This window comes from Cebus imitator, unplaced genomic scaffold (assembly GCF_001604975.1).
Source record: "Cebus imitator isolate Cc_AM_T3 unplaced genomic scaffold, Cebus_imitator-1.0 Scaffold101, whole genome shotgun sequence".
Taxonomy (NCBI): domain Eukaryota; kingdom Metazoa; phylum Chordata; class Mammalia; order Primates; family Cebidae; genus Cebus; species Cebus imitator.
The window spans coordinates 3370045-3395200 of record NW_016107416.1 but is presented as its reverse complement, the minus strand read 5'-3'; the positions used below and the strand labels follow the sequence as shown (position 1 = coordinate 3395200).

Below are 25156 nucleotides of genomic sequence, written 5' to 3'. Positions count from 1 at the left end.
CCATGTTTAATAATACCTTGATTATGTAAATAACCACGATTTAGTGTTGTCCTTCACTGATGTAGATGTGCTCCTCCTTCAAGCAGCTCCCTTACACTACCCAATACCACCTGACCCAACTCCACCTCCTTGAAGAGCTTCCTGCTTAGTTGATGCACCAGTAAATCCAACTCTAAGGCAACATAGGTTGCTATGTCCTTTATGCTTTCAACCTATGTCCTTTACTTTATGTGTTAAGGACAATCAGAAGCTTTCATCAGACACTTTGACTCTTGTGGTGATGACACAAAGATCCAGGGATGGCTAAGAAATTGGATGTGTCTCCAGATGACCTGGAAAGTCTTCTGTTTGATTAGGTTCATTTGCATTTAATCAATAAGGTCATAGTCAGCTCATCAGATAGCACAAAGTTGGTTTATTTGTTAGGATTTGGTTTGGCAAATAGTCCCAAAATAATAGTGACTTAAATAAAACAGCTGTTTATTTGTTCCCCATATGAATAAAGTCCAGAGGTCAGAAGCACGTATGAGCCCCTCTATAAGGTCAGAAACCCAGGTCCTCCTATCTTTGCTCTGCAGCACTGAAGTTGTGTCTTTGTCCCTATTTTCCAAGGTGACTTGCCATTCCATCCACACTTCAGGCCCCAGGAAAGAAGACCCTACTAGGGCACTCTTTTCCTTTGAGAACATTTTCACAAAGTTACAAATTAACCTCTGCTCACATACGATTGGCCGTTATTTAGTTACATGGCCATACCTCACTGCCTATATCCTGGCTACCTTTGTACCCTGCTATAAATTCTGTCACTAGGTTGGAAGGAGTGAATAAATATTGATACGACGGAAGTCTCTTCACAGTTGATGAATAAATTTCTAAGGAAAACAATTTTCTACTTTAATAACTTTCCTCATTGAACATTCTACAAATGTAATCTTTTATAACAAACATTCAAAGTCCCAAGATTATAAGTCAGCAGGTTTTGAAACTATTAAAACTATTAAAATTCCATTATTTCAGAAAAGTCTTTGCTCTTTTTATCAAAGAGCAGTAGACAGAAACGGAATATAATAATAAGAAAGGGAACAGAAACTAAATTAACCCAAATTTTATGGTCCCTGGTAGGCAAACATTTTCTAACTTGCTTTCTTATCTCTCACAACAAGATGTCAAGAAGCCAACTCAGAGTTTTGTATTCCCAAAGCACAGTTTCTTATCAACAGTTTCTTACTAAAGATTTTAATTTATAATTTTAGCTTAATTTTAATCAAGGCTGAATTAATGAATTTGGGGCTTATGTTTTTTTAGGTCTATAGTCATCCATTCTTCAGTGCTGGAGTCAACTCCAGTTGTCTTATAAGAACATCTAGAAGTGCTGCCTGCTTACTGGGATTCTCCCACAGCACATGATTAGAGAAGGGGGATGACTGTATTTAGATATAAATTTTCAGTGGGTTTCTCAGGTTCTTCACAGTCTTAAAGGCTTCTCCTGGAGTATAATCTAGAGTTCACTAGAAGTAATATTTGTGAAGGACTTCTTCATTGCATTGGGCACACTACAAGTTTATCCTCAAATCAAACCATCACAAATTTGCACGCTGTGTTTTGTGCCTTGTAGAATTAATTTTACTGATGTGAGTTTTGGCATTGTGTCATAGATATTAACATGTATTGTAAAGAATGGCCCTGTGAAACTTGTTATTGTACTTGCAGGAAAGATGATGTCAAGGACGTTATTCACTGACTTGCCCTCTGATTCATAAAAAAATTACTATTGTCTCATCGTAAAAAGTAGTAGGTGGAATCCAGGGTGGGTTGCTTCAGCTGCCCTGGCATGTTGGCCGAAGGGCAATTGTCAGGATAATGAATTTTAACACTGCCTAGAGAACAGATGTTTGGAAATCATAGTATTTGCCTGTAAAAACCAGAACACAACTTCTAAACTTTGAAATTACCTCTGTGGAAAGAGCTCCAAGTGTGTTTTCAGGACAGAAGAAAGAAACAGATCAGGACCTGAAATAAACACAGACACACACTCACACACACACACCACACCGGTGAAAAAGGAGAATAGAAAATTCAGCCCAGGAGAAAAATATATCAAAGAAGCCCATTTCCGCCAGAAGCCCTCCTTGCTTTGGCAATCATGGGAGACCCAGCCTGCCTTCCTGCTTCTGCCAGACAGCCAAAGGGAAAAGCTGCTTTTAACAATAATTGTCAGCCTGGAAAAGTTTTCTCCAACCCTGGTTGTTGGCAGCTTGGGGCAGAAATAGGAGCTGGATTGATTTTTGCTTTTAGCAACTGCTAAATCTACAGTCTGAAGGTCAATGAATGAAGATAGGAGAGTCTGCATTCAGACTGACCTATAAAAGGAGAAAGACTAATAATCATAAATAATAATAGAACCTACTTCCTAGCGATATGAGGGCTAAATGAGGTAATACATATAAAGCCTTTGCCTAGCACATGGTAAACATTGCGTAAGTGATTATTATCATCAACTACAAGGTTCAAGTCTACCTTTAGTATCCGTCAAAATAAACTGGCCTTAGTATATTATGTAAATGGTCAAGACATCCAGCCAGCTACAGGAAGGGAAAATGAGGAAGGAAACAAAGAAGTAAAGTCTAGACCCTAAGTTCAAGATTAAAGGATTATCTTTTAAGGTCCGGCATTTTGTTTTGTTACAAGTTGGTCTAAAATTGTACTTCATAATTCTACTAAGTTCATTCAAAAAAATTGATATTTTAAATAAATACTTCCTAATCAGAGGGCAGAAAACTCTCTAAAGAGTTTAGAGGATTATGTCAAAGTGTGAAAAAAAAAATCCATAGATACAGATATCTTTGTATGTTGGGATCAACAAAAAGCAAATTTGTAAAAAATAACCAAATTTTTAGAGGTTTCTTATCATTATCTCCTCAAGCAAAAGACTATTATGTGGAAAAGCGATAAGGAAATCAGGGCACGTGGTGTTTGTTTTGTTTTGTTTTGTTTTCCATCCCTTTGGTCAATGGGCAACAGGATGTTCTTCGAAGAGATTAATGCTTTTGTATTTCCAATAATGGCAGGCCAGTTTTTTAGACCAATCCTTTCACTGAAAATAAATGAAGGTATGTATCTGCCATTTTATGGTCTTTCTTCCTGGGCTCTTCTTGATACAAGGCACACAAGTATGAATAAATTGTGGTCTCCATGTTCAAGGAGTTCATAGGGACTCTTACAAAGTAGGAGTTTTCCTACATAATTGCAGAGATGACACAGAAAAATCAAAGTGGGGTTAGTGAGAGGAGTTAATCTTGAGCTGTACTTGTGGGCTAGGAACTGCCAGAGTGGCGTGGGGAAGGTATCCAGGTAGAAAGCGTAATCAGTTTCCAGAAGGAGGGGTTTAAGTCCTGGGCATGGACAGCAAATGAACTGGCTGGGCTAGAGCAAAACAACCCTGTTAAGGAATGTAAAAATCCAGGTTCTTCTATATGAGCCCCACAGTGCCTAGCACAGGACATTCGAGGAGGAGGTCATAAATATATTCTGGTTGATTAGTTAAGTCACCTGACTCCAGTGCAACACTTGCTTACTAGAGTAGGCAATGAAGCTAAAGAGATATGAAGGAGTAGAGAGGTGAATCCTCATGTGGAGGGCATATTGTTGGCCTTCAATTCTGAGAAACTGGGAAACTGAAACTAAACTAAAAAATCTGAGCAAACTCTGCATGGTATCTCGGTTTATTTTGACCTTCTCAACTGGACTTCTAACTACTTATTGTGCAGTTTTGATGTACTTACACTCAATTCTTCATCGCATCACTGACAAGGAGGAGGGAAGAAAATTTGTATCCTATGGAAGGAATACTGTTAGCCTTCAATTCTGAGAAACTGGGGAGCTGAAAAGAAACTAAAAAATCTGAACAAACTCTTCCTGGTATCTTGGTTTATTTTGGTTTGTCAAGTAAAGGACAAGAGATGCGCAGAGAAATTCCTCCAAGATTCTGAGTTAGAAAGACGCTAGTGACTTAGCTGAGACAACCTTCTCCTTCTCCACTTTTTCAATTCCTTGGCCTGCTTAAACAATGCGTGGCTCTACTCTCCAAAAGCACCTTGCTACCTGACAGAGGTGAGTATGGGGCACATCCATGATTTTAACTGGCTCATGAAGAGCCTCTTCTTTTCCTTTATTAAATCTGGAGGTTACTTCTTGAGCAATTAATTCATGGTGATAAAAAAAATCCAGCAATATATTTACCACCAATCTTTAGAATAAACATGAAAATATTTAGATTTTGCCATCTGTTTTCATTGTTCTGTATGAAATAGGATTTTCAAAGGAAGCTTCAAGCTGGTAGTCATAAATAAATGACTAAATTAGCTTTGATTTTAGAAGCCTATATTGATGATTGCTTTTCCTAAAAATTCACAATTTCTAAGAATAGACAATTTAAACACTTGAATTATAGTGGTCAGTATGGATTTAAAATCACAAAGCATAACTAATTTCATGGCCTATAGAAAGCCTTTTTCTAGTTCTTCCCTTTTGACATAAATGCAGAATCTCTGTGTTGTAACATTAAATGGAAACAACCCAGAAAAATGATGTCCAAATTGCTGGTTTGGCTTTAAGATCCAGTGATTTTCTTTCAGAAGAACCCCAGGGTACAATGAATTGTCATGGGGTTTTTCATATGGAGAAAAGTTTCAAAGTTGCAGATTGAAAACCTCCATTGAAACAAATGCATTATGTCACTTGAAATAAGAGCATCTGTACATACTTCACAAAATAATTTTCTTTGTTCAGCAGAGGAAGGCCAGATGATGCAATATCTAGCTTCCAGCTGCGCCTTCCTCACTGGCAATTCAGCCTCTTTTAGTGCTATTTGAAAGACTCCTGACCACTTACTGTGCAATTTTGATGTGCTTACACTCCATTCCTCATCTCATCACTGACAAGGAAGAGGGAACAGAAATTGTATGAGAACGCATGTGTCCACAAAGCAACAGAACGATGGTTATCTTTCCCTTAGGCATTATTTTTTAAACACAAACAGCACCAAAGGAAGAGGGAAATCAGTCAGAGGCCTTGGGGATTCAAATGAAGGAAATCCTCCCACAGGATAAAGCTACACATCCTATAGAAAGTACACAAACAGCATTCTAAGCTGGACGTTGTTATGATTGCTCAGAAGTTTTACCTTTCCCAAGCTCTTTAAACCATGAATTGTTTCATTCTGCCAAAATAGATGAGCTAATAATTTGGCTGCCTGCTATTAGGAGGTTAAAAGACAAGCAGAGAAGTCCCATAAATAAAACATAACCAAAATATTTCAGTTGATTTAAACACAGTCTTAGCACTTTAGAATTGATAATATTATCAGGGCCAAATGTTGAATAACAAATACTCAAAATAAGAGTTTTGAGTTGAAACAGCTGTTTAGTCGGCCATTTAATGAAGGAGAAAAAAATGTTCCAATTGTTTCATGATGTGAAGACATCTGAATGGCTGATAAGATTTTTAACTTTTCAAATTGGTATGGGAGGAGCATTGTTATTGATTGCCATTGTCTAGCCTTTGATTGTTCTGAATGCAGAAAACTGGACTTTTACTTATTCTCTGAAACTTTGCCCCAAGGTAGATGTCTATGCTCTGGTACAACAAATTTTTTTAATAAAGGAATGAGATTCAAAATGCCTTACGTGGACCTTCAAAGGCTTCATGGTACACCACCATGAAGATGTGTCCTTGGTTTAGACTCTTGGAAGCAATTATGGGTTTTTCCCTCTTACCCCTGCCCTCTGACCTGTATCCTATCATGAATAGAGATGTGCACCAGCATCAAGCCCAAAAAGTTAACCATTCTTTAACCCAAAAAGCCAGGTGTGTTTTTGCTTGCTGGTTTTGTTTCTTTTCTCAAACCAGCCACAACCTGTGGTGACCAGCAATGGGGAAAATGGAAGGAGCTCTCTGATCCTGTCCCCAGCTTCCCTGCCCATAACTCATGCACACCCACATCCTCCTCAGGCCCACAGGGTGACTTTATGATGACCACCAGCATGTTTAGATTTCTCAGACGTAGGAAGAACTTCAAAGCACAAATTCTTTTCATAGTTCTTAAACTATGTTTCATAACTGTGCGCAACAGAAAAAATGAGGCCATCTAGGGATACAATTAACATTCCTGGGACTCTGGACATACCACCATGCTCACCTAAGTCTGTAACTAGAATGTTACAGTAAGCTTTTGCTCTAAGCAATTCATGGTAGACAATTTAAACAGACATCAAATCTAATGTGTTGTGAAGAGAGGTGCTGTCTGTGGCTCCTTGGTTCTTTAAATGAGTCAGTATATGCAAGCATCTAGTGCAGCTCCTGGCCCACATGAGAACCTGAGCCCTTCTTCCAAATGAGCCTCAGCTCCACAGAGATTGTGAAATGCCTCCAGCTAGTTTCCCACCCACTTGCAAACAGATCTTGGCCTAACACCTGCCCAAAGTCCACTTATGTCATTCCATCTGTGTTTCTCAAAATCGGACCTACAGACCACCTCCATCTCAAACACTTGGTGGGGTGAGAGTTAAAAATGCAGATTTCTGGACCCTTCTCCAGGCCTACTGAATCCAAAGCTCTGGGAGAGGGGCCCAAAAATCCACTTTTTAATCAAAGTAATTCATTAAAGCTTGAGAATACCTGATATAGAGTTTCACAGTTCTGTCCCTTTATTAACTTAAACCTTGGAAAAAGAATTTCTGCACAGTGTCAAAGAGCTTGTTACAAAAATGACTTCATTGTTACTTAAAGTTATATTCTCTGTCTTTATGGATGGTTGATTCAAGAGGCATCTGAGGTCTCATTTCAGTATCTTTTATACTGAAGTTAAGATTCTGTTCACTCCATAAATCTCTGCATTTTATATAAAAACCCATACCATTCATTTGTGATTTCATTTATTTCCAGGAAGAAAAAAAAATCTATCTGCTGTTGGATTTATTTGCTTCCTGTTGTCAGAAAATGAAAAATATATAACTGTGTTTCTCTTACAGCTTTAGCTACTGGAAATCTTGTAGCAATTTTCTTGCCCAAGTGTGGCAATCTGTTCAATTCTGTGCTCCAAATATATTTACTCTTTATTCTCCTTTTAGGTGAATTCTGTTTTCTTTCACATTTAAATGACGTAGGCACTGACTTCTGAACCACTTTAGACAGGGTATACATTTTTACCAAATAGAGAGCATTTTTTTTGCAGTGTTGTATTCTTCGCATGTAGCAATTCCTGAATGGCCACTTGAGTGAAGATTAAGAACTTGCTTGTGGTAGGATGCAGGTCTAGTAGTGCTGTGTTCTGTCTGATGAGTCTCTTAATCAGTTTGGATACTTGGTTCCGGTTATATTTGTTTTGCTCATCTACTTTTACAAATGCAAGCCAGAGACAGGGAGTTATGATGCGCTTCCAATGCTTTCAGAATCCCAGAATCCACTTGTTCTTTGTAGACTATGAATTTCTGAAGCAACGCAGCGTCTCCACGGCTACCTGGCAAAATTGCTAAGGCTGCCAGCGCCTGCTTCTATGCAACTGAATGTGAACTAAACAAATTTCTAGAGCCAACACAAGTAGAAGATTTGCGTCCCTGACTCCTGTAGGGGGAGATGTTGAGCATCCAACTGAAGCCCAGCAATATTCCTGGCAGTGGCCATATCAAGATTTGCTTTGGTGGTAGCCAAACCTTCATGCATAGGAGGTGGCCCCATGAGTCATTTTCACCCCCAAACTTCCTACTGTTTATTAATCACTTAGGGCAACCACACATTCATGGCGAAGTTTTAGTTGGAACAGCATTGAATTTTGCTTAACTTTGCTTCCCTGTATGAGTCCTCTGCCTTCCTCAGCACCCAACACCAAAGCACTAGTTATTACTTAACAGAGCCTTGCAATGTCCACAGAAGTTTCTTTTTAAATTATTTTATTTATTTTTATTTTTACAAAATTCAGGTGGTAAAAATATGGAACGCTTCACCAATTTGCGTGTCATCCTTGAACAGGGACCATGCTAGTCTTCTCTGCATCATTCCAGTTTTAATGTATGTGCTGCTGAAGTGAGCACCCAGAAGTTTCTTTACACATACCTGTCCTGAGACAGCTTCCATTTCAGTTCAACTCAAACACAATGAAGAAATCCTTTTTGAAATATCCCTACTGAACTGTTATTATCCACACTACCTAAAAGCGAAATTCCTTAAGGGCAGTATGGCCTAACGTTTGAGTACACACACTTTGGATTCAGAAAGACCAGGATTCAAATCCTGGTCCTGCCTCTTACTCTATGTGTGTCATTAGGCAAGTTACACAGTCTCTAAGACCTCTTTCTTCATCTGCAACATACAGACATTAGTAGCACTATTTCAAGAGTAGTTATTACAACTAAATGGTTTAAGAATTAGCTCGGTGCAGTGGCTCACGCCTGTAATCCCAGCACTTTGGGAATCCTAGGAGGGTGGATCATGAGGTCAGGAGATTGAGACAATCCTGGCTAACATGGTGAAACCCCGTCCCCACTAAAAATACAAAAAATTAGTTGAGCGTGGTGGCATGCACCTATAGTCCCAGCTACTACTCAGGAGGCTGAGGCAGGAGAATCACTTGAACCTGGGAGGCGGAGGTTGCAGTGAGCCGAGATCACGCCACTGCACTGCAACCTGGGTGACAGCACAAGATTCCATCTCAANAAAAAAAAAAAAAAAGAATTTAGCACACAGTAAGAACTTGATAAAATAGTATTTATTAGTACTCACAGAGTAGTCTGCTCTGAGATGAACAGCTCTATTGACAGCAAGTTCTTTCTTATACCAAACAGATAAAAAATTGTCTCATTTGTCCCACTCTTTCCTCCTAGTTCTGCCTTCAGAAGCTATCCAGAATAAGTATATTCCTTTTTCCACACAATAGCACTCTAAACATTTGAGGAATCTATTGTCTGCTTCCTTTCATATATTTGAGAAGAGGTATCATTTTTTTTTCCAGTTCGACTTTATCTAGCTCCTTCAACGGTGTCTCACATGACTTTGGATCTGTCACCATTTGTGGCAGAGCTAGCTAGATGCTCCCCAATCCCATTTCCTCTTCGTGGGCTTACAAGAATACTCTAGCCATTAGGTTGGGGCATGTGACTGGGTTTTGGCCAATAAAACGAGATTAAATGTATGTGTGCTACTTCTATGCCCGGCCATATGTCTTATGAGATCTTCCTTGATCTCTTTCACTCATTGGCTTTCTTAGCCAGGGGATCCTGTGGAAAATTCTCAGGATGCACTAAGAGGCATAGAATCTGTGAAATGGAAGAAGCTCGAATCCCTGTGTCAGCACATAGAAGGCTACCTCTCATGAACGTGTCAGACTGTGGCATGAGTGTTGTATTAAGCCATTAAGACTTGAGGATTGGGCCAGGTGCAGTGGCTCACACCTGTAATCCCAGCACTTTGGGAGGCTAAGGAGGGAAGACTGCTAGAACCCAGGAGTTTGAAACCAGCCTGAGCAACATAGCAAGACCCCCATCTCCACAAAAAAAATTAAAAATTAACTGGACGTGGTGGCTCACTTGTAGTCCCAGCTACTTGGGAGGCTGAGGTGGAAGGATAGCTTGGGCCCAGGAGGTCAAGGCTGCAGTGAGCCATGATCACGCCACTGCACTTCAGCCTGGGTGAAAGAGCAAGACCTTGTCTCAAACAAACAAAAAAAAGATTTGAGGGTTTATTTATCACCAAAATATATCCTAGCCTGCCATGGCTAATATATCTTTGTAGTTACATTCTCTGGACATGTGCTAGCCTGTCGATGTCACTTTTAAAAGATGATATCCAGAAATGAACACAATTTTTCAAATGTGACCTGACCCTGATGGAATAAAACTGGAAAACTCCTTCCTTCTTTTGCTGTTGTTGTTTTTTTTTTCTGAGTACCATATTTATTTTTTTCCAGTGCTTTCCAAAGTTGCCTTATGCCTAGCAACCAATTACACATACGCAGGTGGCACAAGCTTCATTTGTAGTTAACTAAAAACACTGCAGTATTTTTCAAGCCAACTACCATCAAGCTAAGTGCAGCACAGTCAGTGTTCACCAAATATCCCATTTGCTTTCCTGCACTTCCTAGCCTCCTCAGTTTTGTTGGGGCCACATTTGTAGTTTCTGGGGCAGAAATAACATATGTCACTCCTGAGTCAAGGCAGTTAGGAGCCAGTATGCCTCTTTCATTCCTCTTTTCCCTGCTGCAGATACCTTGGAGGACACATTCCACATGAAGGTAGGCTTCCCATCAGACTTTGCATAAATGAGAAATAAATGTTTACTCTTTAAAATATTGAAAATTCCAAGTCTGTTTATTGTAGCTAAACTCCCCAGGCTGCTACTTGTGCAATTCATTTGTTTGTATGTTAATTCAAAACTTTGTATTTATTTTTATTAACTTAAAAAAAAGATTTTTTTGAGACTGAGTCTCGCCCTGTTGCCCAGGCTGGAGTGCAGTGGCACGATCTTGGCTCACTACAACCTCCGCCTCCCAGTTCAAGTGATTCTTCTGCCTCAGCCTCCCAAGTAGCTGGGATTACAGGTGCATGCAACACCATGTCCATCTGATTTTTGTATTTTTAGTAGAGATGGGGGCTCACCATTTTGGCCAGGCTGGTTTCAAACTCCTGACTTCATGATCCTCCTGCCTCGGCCTCCCAAAGTGCCGGGATTACAGACGTGAGCCACCATACCCGGCTACTTTTAAAATTTTTATTCATGAATTATATATCTACAGAAAAGTGCCATATCATAAGTGAATTAATTCAACAAATTTTCACACACACACTGAATGCACATGTGTAACTAACAAAAAGGAGAATGTAATCAGCACCTCAGAAGCCCCTTCACACCCTCTGTCAGCCACTATCAGCCCAACGGTAACCACTCCCCTGCCTTCTAGCAGCACAGATTAATTTTTGTGTTTTTGAGTTTTACATAAGCAGAATCATACTGTGTGTACTCTCTTGCTCAGTATTAGATTTGTAAGTTTCATCCACAATGTCTTGTATGGCTATTGTTAGTTCATTTTTCTTGTTAGAAAACATTCCATTACGTAATTATACTGCCTCTTCATTCTCTTAATGTTATATGTGATAAAACAAAATTAACCAATTTTTTTTCTTTATAATTAGCATATTTTTTTATGTCCTGTTTAAGCTATCCTTGCCTATTCCAGAATCATGGAATTGTTCTACTACATTTCCTTTTAAAAACTTCATTGTTTTACTGTTAAAATTTAGACTGACAACCAGTCGGGAGCAAAATTTGGGAGCATAGTATGAGACAGACATCAAAATAGACTTTTTTCGTTTGGACAGCCATTGACCCAACATCTTTTACTGAAATTATCATCCTTTCTGTATTGCATTGAGGGACTTTTTTGTCATAAGTCAGGCAAAATGCATGTGTGGATTCTGTTTCTAATCTTTCTATTCTGTTCCTTTTGGTCATTTTGCCTCTCCTTTGCCAATACTACATATTTTAATCAGCCTGTTATATCTGATGATGTATATCCTCCAATTTTGTTCTGCTTCTAAAATGCTTTTACTATTCTAGGTTGTTTGTACTTCCATATGTATTTTAGAACTATCTGGGCAATCTCTGCAAAATAATCTATGGTGTTCTGACCAAAATTTTGTTGAATCCATACATTTATTTGTGTAGAACTCACTTCTTTCCCCCACTGTCATCCTGAGACGCAGTCTTGCTGTGTCACCTAGGCTGGAGTGCAGTCAGGTGACCTCAGCTCACTGCAACTTCCCCCTCCTGGGTTCAAATAGTTCTCCCTGCTTCAGCCTCCCAAGTAGCTGGGATTACAGTTCCCGCTACCACACCTGGCTAATTTTTGTTATTTTTTAGTAGAGACAGAATTTCAACATGTTGGCCAGGCTGGTCTTGAACTCCTGACCACAGGTGATCTGCCCACTTTAGCCTCCCAAAGTGCTGGGATTACCATGCCCGGCCAGAACTCACTTCTTTATAATACTGAGTCTTCCAACCCATTAGTCTGGTCTCTTCCTCTGCTCATTTAGGAATTCTTTAATTTTCTGTCAATAATGTTTTGTAATGTTTAGGGTAAGCATCTTGCATGTCTTTTGTTAAATGTATATCTAGGTAGTTAGTGGTTTATATGCTGTTGCAAATGACATTTCATTTTCTACTTGTTTGTTGCTGGTATATAAAAATACAATGATTTTTGTATCTATGTCTTGTATCCAGAGACCCTGCCAAAGTCACATATCAATATAATTTGTCTGTAGATTCTTTTGGACTTTCTACATATGCAGTCATGTTATCTGTGAATGATGACAGTTTGTTTCTTCCCTTCCAATCCTTATGCCTCTCTCTAGTGTGTTTTATCTTTCATTTTTAAGTCTAAAATTCCAACTGGTTGAGGTAATTTCAAATCATGATTTTATAACCCAGAATATTATCTGCTTGCCCACAATTTGTCAAATTTGTGGATAACAAAGGTGCATTCTGTATGCTCATTCAAATCAATGTCCAGTGAAAATTCTTTTAAAAGGCTGAAAACAAAGCCATAGAGAAGACCTCAGGAGATTTACTTCCAGCATGAAACTGATCAATTAGTTATCTTTGGAGGCAAGTATTCAAACTATCACTTGATCCATCCAAATATGTCTCAGCCAGTATCCATTTGTTCTCTAAAATATCATGAGCTATTTCATTGAATTTTACTTGAAATCCATGTATGTTATGGACCAATGATTCTCTTAACTATTTAGTCTGAAGATCTTATGAAAGATGTAAAATGTTTGTTTACTCCTCTCTTACAGAATAATTATGCTGACTTCTTGGTGATGACTACTTCTGTAAGTAATCATAAAATACCTGCTTAAGAATTTGTTTTGGCATTTTACTAGGAGCCTATGTTTTCATGGATATGAATTTGCTGGAAGCCACTTTTCTCTCCTTTTGGGGGACTTCACGTACTACAGCTGCTCATCTCTAGTTCCCTATCATGTTTCCTAGCCTCCACAGCTTTTACAGAATAATTGATAATATTTTGAGAGTGCTAATACAAGTGACTTCAGTTCTGAGTTATAATCTGTCTGTGGTTGAGAATGTAAATTCCCTTAATGCAGCAAGTAAAGGTCTAATCATGTCCTCACTTAGTGTATCAGTCAAGACATAGAATCCCCCTTCTTTCCCCAGAGGGATAACATGAAGAGACTTTAACAGAAGACCACTTATAGGGATATGGGCAGAGTTAAAGAAACAGGGATGGCACAGCACCCAGAGACAATGGAAAGCTGGTTAAGACTCTGAATGATTTAGGGTGGCAGAAAGAGCTAAATGACCCACTTAAACTAGGTAATTAAGGAAGGGGACCACTTACAAAGCTGTGGGCAGTATTCACGATATATAAAAAGTGATGGTTCAGTATCTTGGGGGAGTAAGGACAGGGGAAGTGAATATCCCTGGGTCTGAATGAGTAAGTGCTGGAAACTATTGTTAGAATCCACAGAGATTGTAGTATGAGACAGCCCTGACAGCCTTTGGTAGAGGCCGACAGTCCAGCACCAACCCAGCATTGTTGGGGAGGGGGTATGAGAGGTATGTGAGGACAGGGGAATGAATGCCAACCTCACTGTCTTCACTCTGACATCCTGCTGATGCCTCTTATTGGCCAAGCCCACTTGGATGCCAGAAGAAAGGGAGATTTTTAGTAAAGTCCATATAGGAGAGCCACCTGGGCACACAGCAAGGTGGAAGAGCGAGGTGAGTGGATTCAGAAGAGCAAAGAATAGCCAGCACAGCCCCTTAAGCCCAAAGGGCAGGAAAAGGAAGTGTTGTGCTAGAACTGTGCGCATACTGGAACTGGAACAGGAGGAGGGTCCACTGATGTAAAGGAATGAGGCACCAAAGCCAGGGAAGGTGCTGCAAAGAAACACCCCAGGCTCTCTCTCATCCAGCTCTGAACTGCCCACCAATGCTTCCCACTGGCCAAACCCAACAAGAAGGCAATTAGCAAGACAGCCCATGTGACAGAGAAGGGTAGAGGTGAAGACTAACCAGCACACTTAGCCTGAGAAATCCTCTTAGCCATGTTTCCTTTGCATGCCTCAGTTGAGAGGTAAGTTTATTTCACATGCCCTAGTTCTGAAAAACGGAAATAAAATCAGAATGGAGTGACTGTCTCTTTTTAGTGTCATCTGATACACCAACCTGGCCAAATAGTAGGCTCTCCCTCCTTTTTCTCCTGTTAGGAAGCTCTTCAAAAGTTCTTTGTTTTATCCTTAGAATTCCTCACAAGTTATTTCATTCCAGGATTCAGAATCTCACACAATTAAAACATGCGTATAAGCTTTTGCCTACTAGTAAGCTCTGGGCTAGAAAATCATGGGATATGGCTTTGAACCAGCACAGCCAGTATGCAGTGCACAGGTGGCCACTACTCAAGGCCCCTACAGACTATTCTTCCTCCTACCATTCTACAGGCAATCTCTTTCTAACCTGGGAAAGTCCTGTGCTCCCTAGATACTCTGCCCCTACCCAAGAAAGCTGTCTTCCTTTTTGCTTAAGGACTCCTAAAGGCTCAAATTCTTGGAAACAAAAGTTAGAAAGTCTTTTACATATTTGACCACACTACAAATCTCTTCTGAGACAAGGAAGCATGGGGTCACTTTCTTTCTCAAACAGAGATAGTGGAAAAGAGAAAACACCATGAGAAAAAATATAAGAACTGATGACCCAGTGACATTTGGCTGCTTTCTCATCTTCCATCGCTTGTATGTGTCCTTTTAAACTCTGAGCTCACCAGTAAGCTCAAACTTTTGTTGAGACTTCCAACAAAAGTCCAGTGGTGCTATTCAGTGCCTAAGAATAAATAAACTTAAATATATACCTCACAGTAAATAACAGCACATTAAACATGCCAACATAGAGTTTGCAAGCCAAAGCTCCCCCATGAAGGGGGCCTGTGTCTTGCTGATGGCTAGGAGCAGCCCACAGGAAGCTTTGCCTCGGCGTGAACACAGTGCTATCCAGTAGCGTAGCAGCTGGGTCATCAGGCAATTGTGTTTCCTGCATCAGGATGTCTGTTTAACGTGCTTCCATGGCCATTACAACCATGTTAATAGATTAAAATTAGAAAAGCCATAAGATTCACTTTTAAAATAAAAAGGTGAAGAAAAAATACTTTAGTTCCATGTTCATTTTTTTTTTAATACTTAGCAAATAGGACCCAAAGTGAACATACTTCACTGGAAAAGCACATCTACAAAAAAATCCAAAAGAATATGCAGAAAAACTATCATAATTAAAAAGAGGGTTAGACCAGATTGTTGGATATAAAACCAATGTATAAAAGTCAATTGTGTTACTGTACAACAGAAACAAAATATTAATATATCTTCAGTATATATTAATTTTTTTAACTTTCTTCTTGAAGTTTTCACATATTTTTTCCAAATTTATTCCTAGGCAACGTATTTTATTTCTTTTTAAAGTGGTATAGTTTTAGAACACTAAATATGTGCAAAGATATGCTACGTATTTAGATGTGAAAACTTAATGTATAAATATATATATATATATATATATATATATATATATAAATTCTCCCCAAGTTGACCTAATGGAATTCCAATCTAATACCAACAAGATTTTTCATAGCACTTGGTAAGTTAACTCTAAAATTTATATAAAACAAATAGCCAAAGTACTCCTGACATGGACCATCAGAAAGCAAGATTCATTAGGAAGTCATAGTTATTAGGGGAAGTCAAATTTAGGTCAACAAAATAGAGTTAACTGAAACAAAACGAGAATCCATAAGTAGACCCACATCCGTACGTGGGTGGCATTACACGTCAGCAAAATGGTGGAACAAATGAAGATCTACATGGAAAAAATAAAAGTGAATCCCAACTTCACATTACCTTCAAAAATCAATTTCAAATAGATTGTGGGCTTATATCTGAAAGACAAGCTCAAAAACCTTTAGAAGAAAACATGTTTATGATCTCAGGTAAGAGAAAAATTTTTTAAATGGGGCCCAAACACACAAACTCAAAAGAAAGAGTTTGAGCAGAAATTATCAATTTTATCTTAGCTAAGAAGACATCATAAAGATCACGTAAAGGTAAGTCACAAAATGGAAATATGTGCTTGTAACACATAAATAACAAAGAACCAGAATTCAGAAGATATAAAGAGCTTCTTAAAGTAAAGAAGAAATAGAAAAAAAAAACACAGAAAAAAAATGAATAATAGGCTTAGGAATTTTACATAAGAGAAAACATAAATAATTTAAAAAATAAAATATACTCCACCTCATTTGTAATCTGAAGAACATGAGGTAAAACGTATCAAGATACTCTTTTATACCCAACAGACTAGTAGCAATTAAATGAGTTGCGTTAGCAATGATGTGGGGAAAAGGGATTCTTTTTTAACAACCGTACTGAGGTATAATTGATATACAAAAAACTAGACATATTTAATGTAGGCAAGATTGATGAGTTTGAACAAATGCAAACACCTGTGATATCATCACAATAAGATAATAGACTTCTCCAACACTGCCCAAAGTTTTCTTGTGTCCATTTGTTTTTGTTTTGTTTATTTGTTTTGTTTTGTTTTGTTTTTTGCAGCACAAACACATGGGATCTATCCTCTTAACCAATTTTTAAGTGCACAAGACTGTGTTGTTAAGTATAGACACAATACTGTGTAGATTTCTATAACTTATTTCTCTAGCGTAACTAAAAATTTGTACTCTTTGGCAACAGCTCCCCACTTCTCCCATGCCCCAGGCCCTAAAACCACTATTGTATTCTCTGCTTCTATGAGTTTGACTATTACAAATACCTTATACAGCTAGAATCATGCAGAATTTGTCCTGTGACTGGTTTATTTCATTTAGCATACTGTCCTCCAGGTTCATCTATGTCACAAAGGGCAGGATTTCCTTCTTTTTTAAGGCTGAATGGTTTTCCATTGTAGGTATATATGATATTTCCTTTATCCATTCATCTGTTTATGGATATTTGTGTTGTTCTCATATCTCAGTTATCGTGGGGAAAAGACTTCAATGAACATGGGAGTGCTATGATCACCTAAAGATCCTGATTTCAATTACTTCGGATATAAACCCAGAAGTAGGATTGCTGGATCATATGGTTCTATTTTTAATGTTTTAAGGATTCTCCATATTGTTTTCTATAGTAGCTGCACTATTTTATATTCCCACCAACACTTTTTTTATAATAGCCATTCCTACAGGTGTGAAGTGATACCTCATTATAGTTTTGATTTGCATTTCCCTGATAATTAGTGACGCTGAGCATCTTTTCACATATTTGTTGGCAATTTGCACATCTTCTTTAGAGAAACGTCTGCTCAAATCTTTTACTTGTTTTTTGTTGTTGTTATTGAGTCATAAGAGTTTCTTATATATCTTGGTAATTAACCCCCTGGCAGGTATGTATGGTTTAAAAACATTTTCTCTCATTCTTTTTGTTACCTTTTCATTCTGTTGTTTCCTTTCCTGTGAAGAAGATTTTTAGCTTGATGCAGTCCCACTTGTCTATTTTTGCTTTTGTTGCCTATGCTTGAGTCATGTCCAAGAAATCATAACCAAGACCAATGTCAACAAGCTGTTCTTGTATATTTTCTTCTAGGACTTTTAGGTAAATCCTAAAAGCTTCAGATAATCCTAAACATTGCTAATGGGAAAGAGGATTGACACAATAACTGGAAACCAATTTGCCATTATCTAGAAAAGTTGAAATTTAACACAACCTAAAATGCAACAATTCCTCTCCTAGATATATAGCCTTTAAAGAATTTTTTTCATTCATGCCCAAGGAGATGTATAATAGCCTGATTCTTTAAAATAGAAAAAAAAAAAGAAAGAAAACAACTAAAATTGGAGAGTGGAAGGATATATTGAAACAGTGGGAAAGCTGTAACAGCGAAAATGAATAGCATCAATATGGATAACTACCTCAAATCTAATATTGAGCAAAAAAGGCAGTTGCAGGAGAAAACATAGAATACGATTCTACTAAAGGTCAAAACATGCAAAACTAAAAAACGTATTGCTTAAAAATGCATACATATATGTTAAAGAAAAGCAAGAAAATGATAAAAACACAAATCAATTTTTATCTCTGGTAAGGAGAGAGGGAGATGGAATAGAGGAGCGTTGCAAGGAACTTGCCATATAGGCCGTCTTCCATGCAATAGAAAACAGTTGGGCTGGGCACAGTGGCTCATGCCTGTAATCCAGCACTTTGGGAGGCCGAGGCGGGCAAATCACCCGAGGTTGGGAGTTCAAGACCAGCCTGACCAACATGGTGAAACCCCATCTCTACTAAAAATACAAAAATTAGCCGGGCATGGTGGCACATGCCTGTAATCCCAGCTACTTGGGAGACTGAGGCAGTAGAATCACTTAAACCCAGGAGGTGGAGGTTGTGGTGAGCCAAGATCATGCCATTGTACTCCAGCCTGGCCAACAAGAGGGAAATTCTGTCTAAAAAAAAAAAAAAAAAAAAAAAAAAAAAAAAAATTTTAAAAAAAAAAAAAAAAAAAAAAAAAAAAAAAACACTTTTCAGAAGAAAAAAAGACTAGCTCATGAAGGCTTTTGACCCTTCACCTTTCTTCCCGAGTGTTACATAGATATGACTCCTGAAATGAAGCAGATACCTTGGAAGTTTGAGGACAATGACCAAATCCTAAAATTATGGCATCTGAAGACAGAAAAACCCTGGGTTTTCATCATGTGATTCAGCTCTTGTACCAGCCCTGGACGGCCTATCAAATTTCTTGTGATGCTGTTACCAAAACTCCAAAGTTTTGGTCTGGGTCCTGCTGCTTGCTGCACAGAAAGCCAATCACCAAGATACCAATTATTGCCAGGGAAGAAGAGTTTAATCAGGTGCCGCAGCTGAGAAGGTGGGAGATCAGTCTCAAATCCATCTCCTTCACCAACTAAAATTATGGGTTTATATAGCAGGGAAGAAATGTAACTTTGTACGGGAAAACAGGAACCACTGAGAGCTAAGGAAGCAATTCTGACAAATGAGGGGTCTAGCATCTCATTGTCTGGGTGGGTGATCTGGTGATTTTCACCTATTTGATACTTTTTGAGAGGTCTGAGTGTTGTTTCCTAAGTTAGGAACTCAGATAAAACAAATGTAAGTTTCAAGCTTTGAGACCAGAAAAGCTAATTGCTATGTTTATCCACAAAAACCTGCGATGGAACTATTGGGCCAATTTCAATGTGAGCAATTTGTTACTAAAGTAGAGCTATCTTTCATACTCATCTGAATGAAATATTTAAGGATAGAGTATTAATGAAATTCTTAGGATTCTAGTCGCAACAATAGTCTTCTCTTAAGATCTTCTGATCACATTCTTGTCAATGACATGTTTTTGGTTTTGGGGTGTTTTTTAAGACAGAGTCACAAACCATTGCCCAGGTAAGAGTGCAAGGGCACAATCTCAGCTCACTAGCTCACTGCAACCCCCACCTCCCAGGCTCACATGATACTCCTGCCTCAGCCTCCCAAGTAGCTGGGACTACAGGCATGTACCACACAATTTTTCTATTTTTTGTAGAGACAGGGTTTCACCTTGTAGCCCATGCTGGTCTCAAACTCCTGGACTCAAGTGATCCACCTGCCATGGCCTCCCAAAGTGCTGGAATTACAGCCTTGAGCCACCACACCTGGTGATACACCTGATTCAAGAATCAGGCCTAATAGCAACAGACCAATGACAAAGCATTCAAATTTCTCCGATGCTAGTAGTTTCACTTTAAGTCACTTTCTAAAGCATCCAGAATGAGAAGGAGGCCATGCAAAGCCTAAACGACTGCATAGCCTCCTACCTGGACAGAGTGAGGATCCTGGAGACCGAGAACCGGAAGATGGAGAGCAAAATCCGGGATCACCTGGAGAAGAAGGGACCCCAGGTCAGAGACTGGGGCCATTACTTCAAGACCATCGAGGACCTGAGGGCTAAGATCTTGGCAAATTCTGTGGGAAAATGCCCATATCATTCTGCAGATCGACAATGCCCATCTTGCTGCTGATGACTTTAGAGTCAAGTATGAGACAGAGTTGGCCATGTGCCAGTCTGTGGAGAGTGACATCCATGGGCTCTGCAAGGTCACTGATGACACCAGTGTCACTCAGCTGCAGCTGGAGAAAAAGATCAAGGTTCTCAAGGAGGAACTTCTCTTCATGAAGAAGAACCACAAAGAGGAAGTAAAAGGCCTACAAGCCCAGATTGCCAGCTCTGGGTTGACTGAGGAAGTAGATGCCCCCAAATCTCAGGACCTCGCCAAGATCATGGTAGACATCTGAGCCTAATACAAGAGCTGGCTCAGAAGAACCAAGAGGAACTAGACAAGTACAGGTCTCAACAGATAGAGGAGAGCACCACAGTAGTCACCACACAGTCCACTGAGATTGGAGCTGCTGAGATGACGCTCACAGATTTGAGGTGTACAGTCCAGTCCTTGAAGATCGACCTGGACTTCATAAGAAATCTGAAGGCCAGCTTGGATAACAGCCTGAGGGAGGTGGAGGCCCGCTATGCCCTGAGGTTGGAGCAGCTCAACAGGATCCTGCTGCACCTGGAGTCAGAGCTGTCAGACACCTGGGCAGAGGGACAGCTCCAGGCCCAGGAGTATAAGGCCCTGCCGAACACAAAGGTCAAGCTGGAGGCTGAGGTTGCCACCTATCGCCGCTGCTGGAAGATGGCGAGGACTCCAGTTTTGGTGATGCCCTGGACAGCAGCAACTCCATGCAAACCATCCAAAAGACCACCACCCGCTTGGATAGTGGATGGCAAAGTGGTGTCTGAGACCAATGACACCAAAGTTCTGAGACATTAAGCCAGCAGAAGCATGAAACCCTTTGGGGAGCAGACAGCCAATAAAAAGTTCAGAGGTCAAAAAAAAAAAGCACATAGTCAGTATTTCCCTTTAGCATATTTTACACCTTAGAATAGCCCAAGTAACACTCACATCCTTATTTAGGGAATGAAAATGTTCCAGTACACTCTCAAAGCAATAGATTTACTGTCCTACGTGCATGCATTCATATCCTGCCAAGGCACACATCTTCCTCCCCTTCTCTAGAATGTTTTCAGGTTTCTATGAGTCAGATCAGAAGTTCTTAGGCCAAACCCAACTCCCTTGCCCCTCTTTTTCCCTTTTGTATCATATTTAGTACTTATAATCCTTCCCAAACACCCAGAGGTCACCCAGGTATAGGATATCTCTGATTGTGGTAGTTGTCTTTCTAAACATCACCTATACCTCCCCAAGCACGACCCCCACACTCCCACAGACCTTCATGGCTCATTTTCTCCACTAATTTATAAATGACTACATTCTGCAAAAGCCTGTCTGGAATCAGAAAAACACATTGGGTTTGATTTGAGTGTGAAAACCACTATACTCACTTGTTTGTTTAAAAAGTTATGATGTGTTAATCTTTTCAATTTGAAATGAAGAAAAACAGGTGGGAAGGAAACCTCATACAGTATTATATCATCTGCTTTTGCTACTGTGCTTTGATGCAGAAGTTGGTAGCCTTGTAGAGTCTCTGAAACAGAAGAGATCTTAAGGTCAAATTGATATAAGCACCTAGCCCATAATTAAAATATCATATGTACTTGCGAGAAGAGAATAGGCTTGGAAGCAGGACAAACTGGGTTGGCCTTGTCATTTCCTAATCATAGACCTTAAACAAGTTACTTAACCTCCTAGAGTCTGAATTCCCTCAGATGAAAAATGACGAAAATAGTGTGGAGGGTTATTGTGAAGTCTTGAGCTAGTATAATTATTTAGTATTGTGCCTAGCTTAAATGTTAGCTATGATTTTTATTTACTTACTTAATTCCTACATAGTTCACAAATGATCACCTGGCTTCCTTAACTCCTCTTCAGTGATGAGGAATTCCTTACTTCCTTAGTCAGTCCATTCCATCTTTGGAAAATTCTGCAGGAGTTACATCCTTATTGCTGGGATTGCTAGCTGTCTGAGAAGGAAGAGATTTGGGGTAGGTAATAGCAAGGGCTCTGTTGATGATTGACAGAGGAGGCTTTGGATTCAGACAGACAGAGAAAATAAAATTTAGTCTCAAGTCAGGTCACTATCTTCTCATTAGTCCTCCTACACATTCCCTGAAGCTCCCTAGGCTTGTTCAAAGAAGATCTAAAGAATGTGACTGTCTAATTGCTGGCAAAAGTGTGGGAGGTTGGGATGCTGAACACTGGAAACTCCAATATTCAAACAATGTATATAAACCTGTAATTAAAGAAAATTAGAAGTAAATATAGAGTGTCTTAGCTTGGGTTTCTCAGAAAGCAAAGTGGGAAACAAAGATGTCTATGTGAATACTTTACTGGGGATGAATTCAGGAAGCAGTAGTAGTGGCAAGGTGACACAAAACCTGGAAGAAAGGACAGCCAAGTCAAGGATGGTTATTCAATTAGCCACCACTATATGTGGCTGGTTGTTCTACCCTACAGGACTATATGGGACACTATGAAATCTGGGAGTAGAAAGGGCGAAGCATTTAATCATTGTCTCCCAATTCTCATTGGTTCAAAGTTTATCCCACGGGACATTGACCCTCCACATATCTAGGTTGCACATATATGTTAGCCAACTGTATTAGTCCATTCTCACACTGCTATACGGAAAGACCCGAGACTGGGTATTTTACAAAGAAAAGAGGTTTAATTGACTCATGATTCTACAGGCTATACAGGTAACATGACTGGGGGGGCCTCAGGAAACTTTCAATCATGGCAGAAGGGGAAGGGGATGCAAGCACATCTTATAGGGCCAGAGAAGGAAGAGAGGGCAAAGGGAGGTGCTACACACTTTTTTACACAGCCAGATCTTGTGAGAACTCACTATCACAAGAACAGCAATGGGGAAATCTGCCCCTACAATCCAATCACCTCCCACCAGGCCCCTCCTCCAAAATTGGGGATTACAATTCAATATGAGATTTAGGTGGGGACACAAATTCAAACCTTATTACCAACTATTACTCCCAACAATACTGCATAACATATAACCCCAAACTTTTAATAGCTTACAAAACAAATGTCAGTTTTACACTCCTGGGTCTGTAGGTCAGCCAGCCATGCTCCACTCCAGTCTGTGAGTGGACTGGGTTCAATTCTACTTCATATGTATCTTCTCCTTACACCAGAAACATCCTGGTCCATGCTTCCTCATGGTGAATAGCAAAAACACGAGACCAAGTCAAACTACACAGGCATTTACAGCTTCTGCCTGCATCTCGTGCACTCACATTCCATTGGCCAAAGTAAGTCATATAGCCAAACCCAAATTCAAGGAGGTCGATATAAAAATCATTTCTTCTTCTGGGAGGCACCAAAACTAAAAACACTTGACAATCAGTTTCAATGTATAATTCTGTTACAGGGAGGGAGTGAAGATTGAAGGTCATAATCTGATCTGCCAAGAATATGTGGCCACCAACTGTGTTTCTGAGGAATCTACACAAAGGAAGCCCCAGAGTAGATGAGTGACATTCAGAGGGCATTTGAGATGAGGTACTCTCAGGTTGAAACTGCATGAAGCTGCTTGCTCAACAGAAGGAGGAAAAGGAGACACGCAAGTTTGAGAAGATACATAAGAGATGCCCAAGGCATACAGTAAACTCTGATATGAATTAGAGTGTTATAACATGACAAAGACAATGACTTCATCCTACTATGTACGAAGGAAGTGCCAGTTCTGCTGGAAGTTCATTCTCCTACTTTTCCTGTGTAGGTGGAAGGGAAACAGGCGGTATAAATTAAAGCAAGGAATCATCATTTCCCCACACTGCTTTCTTAGGAAGTTTGCAAATGGAGTTTAAGAACCTCTGTCTCTTTTATAAGAAATGAGTTGTTAACCAAGGCTCTGATATTTATTAGATAGGGGAATGCCTTGGGAACCATGCACCCATTAGTAGACCAGTCCTCTCTCTCCCTAACACTTTGACCTAGGGTGAGGAATTTGAGGACGGTACACCCTAGTGCCATATTTTAAACAGATGATGCCTCTTGAGCCCAACCAGGGCCCTTTATTCTTGCTTTAAACATACATCTCAGGCTAGGCACAGTAGCTCATGCTTGTAAACCCAGCACTTTGGGAGGCCGAGGAGGGCGGATCATCTGAGGTCAGGAGTTTGAGACCAGCCTGGCCAACATGGGGAAACCCTGTCTCTACTAAAAATACAAAAACTAGCCAGGTGTGGTGGTAGGCACCTGTAAACCCAGCTATTTGGGAGGCTGAGGCACGAGAATCGCTTGAACCCAGGAGGTGGAGACTGCTGTGAGCCAAGATTGCGCCATTGTGCTTCAGCCTGGGCAACAAGAGAGAAACTTCATTTCAAAATATACATATATATATGCATCTCTTGCCATTTTGGAATGAAAGAAAGAGGGGCTTCCGCTGTCTTAAATTGGTTCTTCTGAGAATTCAAGTGATTGGTTAGTATTCCATACCTCTGGGCCTCATAAAATGAAACTCATTTATCTCTCTTCTACCCAGAAGGCTTTCAAGGCTGAAAACAAATTCACAAACATGATATCCAAGTGTCTCGTTGATAGTATGTCAAACACGTAATGTCTGGAAATGCACAACAGCTAACTGAATTTTTTTGTTTGTTTGAACAGAAATGACATTAGATTTGTGTATATTTCTGTGAATTGATTCAACGTGAGAATGGACTCAAAAATACACATTCCTGCACAGTGCCTGGTTTTATCATCATATCAAGGAAAGGGACACTGAAGAAGGTAATAAAGACAGTCTTGAATCACTGACACCACCCCTCCCCCATAGCCTGGCAGCATCAGAGAGAACATTTGTGTGCTTGAGGAGAGCGAGTGCAGTGATTGCAGGACTTTACATTGGAACTCAGTGCTGTCCTGTCACAGCAGAAAGCAACACGGCGGAATTCAGCCGGAACCCACAGAGGGAGCATTTATGCCTACCCTCGCCAGAGAATTGCCCATCCCAGTGGTCAGAGCCTGAGTTCCAGCAAGCCCTACCACTCCAAGCTAAAGCACTCTAGGATCCTAAATAAACTT

The 25156-nt window shown here is 39.7% G+C and overlaps 1 non-coding gene and 1 pseudogene across 1 annotated transcript; one reads left to right on the top strand and one right to left on the bottom strand.

The window, feature by feature from the left end:
- Positions 1-7980: 7980 nt before the first annotated feature.
- LOC119472447 lies at positions 7981-8087 on the bottom strand. The gene has a single exon (XR_005201592.1). It is a non-coding gene; the product is annotated as a U6 spliceosomal RNA (small nuclear RNA).
- A 10676-nt stretch (positions 8088-18763) lies between these two features.
- On the top strand, positions 18764-20992 carry LOC108310146 (annotated as a pseudogene).
- The last annotated feature ends 4164 nt before the right edge of the window (positions 20993-25156 follow it).